Raw genomic sequence first — 7,549 nt, 5'->3', positions numbered from 1 at the left:
CTCCTCTCGGGGCCACGGGTGGCTGCCCAGCGGCAGCTGGAGAGCGGCCTGCCGGCCCAGGGGTGGCCCTAGGCAATGGCAGAGCCCGCCGGGCGCCGCCGGGAGCTTGGCGCTGTCTCCCAGGGGACGGAGGAATCCATGGGCAGGCTGGAGGAGCCCTGTGGTCAGCTGGGCAAATAAAGCATAAATAGCCTCTAGAAAAGAGGAGGTAAATAAAGCATAGACAGTTAGGAAGAAGATCTCGCCTGATTTATACTAGCGCCTATCTGCAAGAGACACGCGTACCCATATGCACACAAAAAGGACAGACACTGACACAGCCCGCTCTGCAGACTGCCGTAGATGAGGTGCTGCCTTCCACCTGGCGCTGCTGCCAGGGCCTGCATAAAATAGGAGCACAGCCATCGCCTTTACAGTTGGTAAGGATTGAAGTTGGCTAGTGAATGCACGCGTGGGTTTACAGATACCCTGAGTACCAGCACAGTCCTTCTGCCCATCTGATAACCCTGCCCCATATCCTGAGCCCTCTTACTCGCTCCTGTGTACCAGCCGGTCCCAATTCATGCTCATGAGCAAGCACAGATGCTCCACACCTGCGTATCTCCCCAGATACCAGCATGGGCCCATGCCTGATACCCTGCCCAGACCCAGGGCCTCCTACTTGCCAGCTGGCCCAGCTTGAAGTTTGTTAGGGAGTTGCAACCTCACCCCCAACAATTTTCCCTGGTGTGTGGGGGAGATGCAACTGCTTTGGCTCCCCAGCAGGCAGCACCAGGCGCATAGGCTGTGACCTGCATGCTGCTTCACGTGCTGGTAATGAGACTCGCTTGCTTTACTTGCCCCGGTTCCCCCAGTAGCTGCACCTGGGGCATGCACACTGGTCCTGTCCCAGCGGCTGAAGCTGAGACCCTTGCCCACCACCATCACTAGCATGACAGGGGGGATCCATACCCAGCATGATCCTATCCTAAATGGTGCATGCATGTGTTGGCTCTTAGGTGAGGTGGGATCCACATGGAGAGCCCATCTCTGCAATTCCCCAGCTCACTGACATGGGAAGATTGGAAGGTGCCCCAGGCTCTTCAGAGGGGCATTTTCATTTATGAGCTTGAAAGAAGCAATTCTGGAAGTTAAATGGATCTGTTTTGGGGTGCTGGTTTTCTGCACAGCTAGGAAGGGCAGAAGCCTTGTGGCTCTTCTCCCACAGCCCAGCAGCACCTCATCCCAGTCAGGGACCTCTCAAAGCCAAGGAGAAGCCCTTCCCTGGGGAGGCCTGGCCCTGCTGCCTGGGCTGTCAGGCTCTCTGTGTGCCTCGGTCAGCGTCAGGGTTTTTCCCACCGGCAGCTCTTTGGGAGCGAAACACGGAGTGGCCTCAGTCTTGCGTTCCCCTGTGCAGCAGCCACAGCACTGGCAGTGCCCAAGCTGACAGTGGGACCCGCAGCCCCTGGAGGGGGGAGCAAGCCCTGCCCTCTCTCTCACCCTGGCACCGGGGACGATGCCCTTTCAGGCATGGCAGCAACAGCTCCTCTGGGGAAGGAGGTCAGCAGGAGGCTCAGGCTATTCCTGTTTTTTTTTTACCATCTCCCACGTTAGCTGCATCACCCTGCAAATGCATGAAAATTGCCATAGACCCTGGCGGTGCCCCTACCAAGGTCTCTCTGCTGACAGAGAGCCTCTCCACCTCTCCACTGACTTTTTTGCTGAGCCAAAGCTGGGTGGCTGGATTGTCCTTCACTGTTGACACAGTAAGAGCTCAGCTTCGGTGCGCTCTTGTCCCCACTGTGGTAGTCAAGCAGACACCATCTTCTTCCTCCGACCCCCTGGGTGCTTTCAGCAGCTCATTGCCAAGAGTAGGAGTGAGGGCATGGGGCTGGCCGGCTGCGTTACAAACGCTCTCTGACCGCCAGCCTGACCCAGGCCCTGGCCTCTCACTGTTGGCTTCTCCACCTTCGTTTCAGGTGCCACCACTGGGACGCACCTATAGCTGCAGGCGGGCAGGTGTCGGTCACCGCAGTGTTTCAGGTTGCTTCTCTCTGCTGCAAACCTTCTCAGCGCCATTTTGCAGCCACTGCAGCCAGAATGGTTTCCTCCTGGGTAGCGAGAGTTTGTGACCACGCAGAGCGGGCTCACCTGAGAGCTGCCACGAGATGGCAAAATACTCCCCAGCATCGCTCCTGAGCCTGCTTGCCAGCAGCACCAGCTGCAGCTGTGCAGCACCAGCTGAATTTCTCTCTCCTCGGGTTAGCTGCTGCTCAGCGTGTCCAGATGTGCCTCTCCCACAGCGTCCAGAGAACCAAGACCTGCCTGTTGTCTCTGGGCTCTGGAAGTCTGAGGCAGAGCCTACAACTGCTCACAACAGAGGCAAAATGCCCAAAAATGTCCTGGTGCTGACTGGGAACTTGCACCGTGACAGCAAAGAGGCAGAAAGAGAACTTGCTCTTTTATGGCATTCTCCTTAGCTGTCTGGGAAAAGCGTGTGATGTTTCTGCAGATACTGAGAGAACCGAGAGTCTCAAGAGCTTTTGCTTCTCTGCCCTGCCCTATTCTCCCACTTCCCTCTCCTGTGCTGCGATCACAGCACCATGGTCTAGAGTCAGTGGCAAGGGTCTAAGGAACACCCTCAGCTCCACATCCTGACATTTGCCTGAAGCCATGTTAGGATAATGGCAGCAGCAAGAAGCAACTTTTTTCTCCCAGGTAACATGGGAGTGGGATCAAAGCCCCCACAGAGGTTGCAAAACACCTCCTTCAAGTCTAGCATGGAGGACAGAGCTTGCAGCTGCTGTCCCTGCTCACCCTCCTGCTTGCCTCTGCTGATTGCCCAATAACAGTAGCTCTTTCAGGAAAGCAGGAATTAAAATCATGTTTATCCCAGGGACTGGAAACTGCCACCTCGGCAAGGAAAGTCTCTGCATTCTGCCACTAAAATAATGATAAAACATCACTGGAGACCTCCAGGTAACCAGAGAAATCCCAGAAACTTGAGGTTTAGATTCAGCTCAGTTTCCCACACTGGAGTAAATCCTGACTCACACTGTTCTGCGCAAATGTTATGCATTGTCTTGAAGACAAGGCCCTAAGGATCATTGTCTGGGATCAAGCTCCTGAGACATAGATTGAAAGTAGTTTAAGAAGATCCCTAGCAGATTACTAGTAATTAGAAATAAGAAAACATAAGCTCAGTGTATCATCAATAGCAGTATTAAAAATTTACATCCTATGTACTTTTGACTCCAGTTGTCTCATTTCCTAAAACACTGAGCTACCTCTCTCTGAAGAAGCTGTCTCTGAAGCTGCTCACTTGCAATGTTATCACCTATGTTATATGTTCCACCTCCCCTTCCCTTTCAAGCTCCCTGTTCATCTTGCGCTCATGTGGTTGCTCATGGAAGTCAAGAAGCACGTGCAACCCCCCTCAGCTTGCTTCTGGGATGTCGCAAGAAGGGCTTGGACCCAGTGCTCAGCATCCATCATCCTCTTCTCACCCATGAAGACACAGCGCAGAGCACGAAGCATGTGCTTCCTGACACATTCAAAATGGTACAGCAAATAACTATGTTTAGGCAGCATTAGCCATTCAGATGAGGTCACCAGAGATGGCTATTTTGCCAATGCTATGATCCCTATAGGAGTATGTTTATAATGCTGATGAAATCCCCCTCAGATCTTTTTTTTTTCTTTTTAAACCTATTTAATAAAGCATAACATTAATCAGAGCAAGGCAGGTTTATTAGTCTTGAAGCAGTTTGTTTGTTTAGGTTTTAGGGGGTTGTTTGGAAAAAAATACGATCAGCATGCTTTTGATTAGCATAGCTAAGAGGACTTTCGTTTAATGAAATGATTAATTGATTCAGCCAGGTATGCAGCCACACTAACAGCCACGTCAATGGATACAAAAGATTCTCCTTCAAATACAACCTTGCCTCACTAACATGAGACAGTACCCATGGATACATGTTAATTATAAGGTTGATAAGAGTATGTAAGGGTAGCTAATGTTGTAGCTGAGTTATTTAATGAAGGCTATTGAAAACAGTCGAAATCAGAAACAAAATCATTAGCCAGGCAACTGTGGGCTAAATTCGGCTTTGAATCACTTCAACACACTGACGATAATCAATTTCTCCCCGATTACAACAGCAAGGAAGCTGGAACATAATTGTTTCACTCCTGCATTACTTGCTGTTTGAAAACGGAGGAATTACACAAGTTCAAACCAGAGTTTAACAGAGCCCTCTGCCTGCTTAAAAATAACTATATGCTTTCATTATCCTCTCTATTGTTTATGCAATACCACCTATAACATAAAAGCTATATAAATACAGATTTTGGTAACTATGCATAAGTTCATGGTAAATGGAAACCTAACAATCTTTTAAAATCCCAGTGGTGACCAGACATAAAATGCATATAAACCTAAAGACAGTACTTCAGACTACAAGTAGCTCCCAGGTCACCACAGACCAAGAAGCAAAAGCTACAAATTTTGTGGTGAAAGAGGAAAGAAAGATGTATGCATGGTATGAGACACAGAAGGATAAGGGTAAGAGAGAGACGCAGGAAAGCAGAAGACAACACTGCACCCAAAGGAGGGTGACATGTCAGAGGACCCTTACCAAGGACATTACCAGTACTTTGTGGTCAGAAACACCAAACAGACCTAGGACCAGTTTGTCTGAGTTGTGGTGCTGCCAAAAATCCCCTAAGAGTTTGGACAGACAAGTTTCAGTTCCCTATCTGCAAATACAGGCTGGGAGTTTTCTTGCTGCATCACCATCAGGTCTCCTCTACTGTTCGCTGCAGCCATCTGCCACCACTCATCCTGCTCTGTGACCACTTCAAACGCTTCTGTGGAAAGGAACACATGTATCTGAACAGAATTCAGTGCCATAGGACCTCAACTCATCATCAGAGGCTTGACAAAGCTGTGTAACACATGAACACGAGCAACTAAAGAGAAGCAAAAGCATACAAAACCTTGGCAGAAGCTAGACGGCAGTGTTGGCCCATGCTCTAAGGCACAGGCAAGCTACTGCTCGTATTTTGCACAGTGGGCTGTAATTGTGGGTCCTCCGTTTACAGGCATCAGTTTTGGACCTCCTATTTTTGTCATCTGAAATAAAAATGGTTTGGCTTCTCTGAAGCTTCAGCCTCAAGACCTACAACCACAAAAGACGTACTCAGAGTTCACAGGGCAAAGCAACAGTCAAAAAAGACTCAAACAGAGTTCCCAAAGCAGAAAGAACTTCTCTTTTATCCTTTTCTTTAATAGTAAAAAGGCATTCCCCCCACACACACTCCCACAATTCACGTTTCTGCATGTCAGTATTGCACCCTATTTAACAGTGACACACCACCAAATAAGCTTGTCACTAAAAGGAAGCTGCAGTTTTTTAAATGGCTATGTACATTCAAATGAGATAAAAAGAGAGGTGGAGGGCTCTGCCACAGATACTGGAAGAGACAAATGGTTAAAAAGATAAAGACATTCAAAGACTGTTATGTTGCCCCAAGCAGCCTTTAATGAATTTTATTGTGGTTCAGTGAGTCTGGTTTGCTTTTAACGGTTCATTTGGCAAGTTGTTGCTGCAGCGATTTCTAATAATAATGTCACAATAATCTTTTAACCAAGTGCAGCTTTGTGACTATACAGGATTGCTCTGAAAGTGATTTCCAGACTTGGTAAGATGGAAAAACATACGCAGTAAGTTCCTTTAGGCACACATCACACTGAAGAACAGGAGGACAACAGCCACTCTAAGGAAAAGCAGAAGGAATTCTCTTCCACTCAGATGAGGATTATTTTGAAATGGTAACAGCAGCTGAGAGCACAACATTGCCAGCAGACAGGGACAGCATTTACTTCCTTCACACTTTGGGTGTTACTGATTACAGTCAATACAACAATGTATTTTTACCCAGCATACTAGGGTTCTGGTAGAGTTATTTTCCTAGTCCTCTATTCCAAACAATATTTTGACTCTATCCTTGTGCTGATTCAAGTAGCAAAGTAATCAAAAATTACTAAAATAATGAAGTGATGAACTGTAATTAAGACTAAATATGTATTGGTTTTCATCATGAACCAAAAGCTCAGTGCCAGCAATAGAGACCAAAAGGAAAAAACATTTAAACCCAAACTATTGAAATAGTTTCCTAGCTATGCAGCTTGAAAACCATACCTTACCCCTTTTTCATCAGCTGCAGTCATCCTGCTGTCACTCCACATTTCTAGAGGCTCTGAAGCACAGGGATAACATGCTCTGTCTTCTCTATTGTCATTTTTCAGATGTAACTGTGGGTGGAAAATACACTTAGCAGCAGGTAGAAATGCCTAATGCCAGAAGGAGAAATTTGTAGCGTGGGAGAAGGGGAAGGAATTGACAAGGACATTTCCCCTATGAGATTAAATCCCAGATCCATACAAACAACTCCCACGACTTGGGACAAATAATCCTATCAAAGTCAATGAAAGCATGCAATTTAAAAAATCCTGCTCTGTGTAAACATCTGCAGTAGGCTTCAGATCAGTGGCAGACGTGAAGCTTGCTATGACCTTGAGAGTTGTTCCTGGTGATTTCAAGGGGACTCTTCACATACAAAAGCCACATGCTGAACTTCCAGAATTGGGATGTAAAGCCAATTAATAGCTACAAACAAGCTCCAAACTAAAATCCTTGCAGGGCTGCTATTGATAATCAGTATTTGTGTATCACTTTGTGATACCGTCTAATTCAGTATCACAAATTCACACACCATACCCCGTTTGCAAGATCAGACCATAGGGATGAGATTTATCCAAGTACTGTATCTCTCCAAAAAGGGGTAGTACTCTAACGCACAGTACTCCACACAGCAGTGGGCCCGGAGGTCCTGATGGCATGCAAAGTTCAGCTGGTCTCTGCTTGCAGCAAACCCCCTTCAGGCTGGATTTTTGCAGTATTTGTATTCCAAGGGCTTGTGGACCACATATTATGTGAAATTTGCATCTGAATGCATTTGTCCATTATAATCCCATCGCTGATTAAAAGAAGAAATTCCGTGGCTTTAAATCAACACCCCCTGCCTTCGTAACGCTGAGGTCTCTTCTCCATAGAGAGAAGCTGTTGGGGTATTTCACCTGGCAGAACTAAACTAAGCAATATTAACACTTCAGTCCTTGTTTCCATTTCTATGCTGATAGATGGCACCTACTAGGAGTTACATACCAATTCAAAAGGTAGCCAATTAAACTATTATGTTTTGCTTCAAGCATGCAGCTTCAAGCACCCAGCTACAGCCTACAGATTTTACTGATGGCAGCCAGGAGGGTTTTGCCTCAGTAAAGAACCAAGGGATTTGGTCTAGTGATGAAGGTGTCAGCTTAATAATAAACCCCTCTCCAAAGAATTGCAGTTCATTAGGCCTTGATCCAAAGCATGGCACAAGTAATGACTTCAAGGAGGTCTGTCAGTGCTGTTGTGTTGGGGGCACGTGTAATCGTAACACTGGCATAGCCACATTTTTGTGGGAGTGTAAAAGATAGACATCCCGTGGAGCTTACAGTCTC

This window comes from Egretta garzetta, unplaced genomic scaffold (genome assembly GCF_000687185.1).
Source record: "Egretta garzetta isolate BGI_Z169 unplaced genomic scaffold, ASM68718v1 scaffold22, whole genome shotgun sequence".
Classification (NCBI taxonomy): Eukaryota; Metazoa; Chordata; class Aves; order Pelecaniformes; family Ardeidae; genus Egretta; species Egretta garzetta.
The sequence above is the reverse complement of the archived record's forward strand: the minus strand, read 5'-3'. Positions refer to the sequence as shown.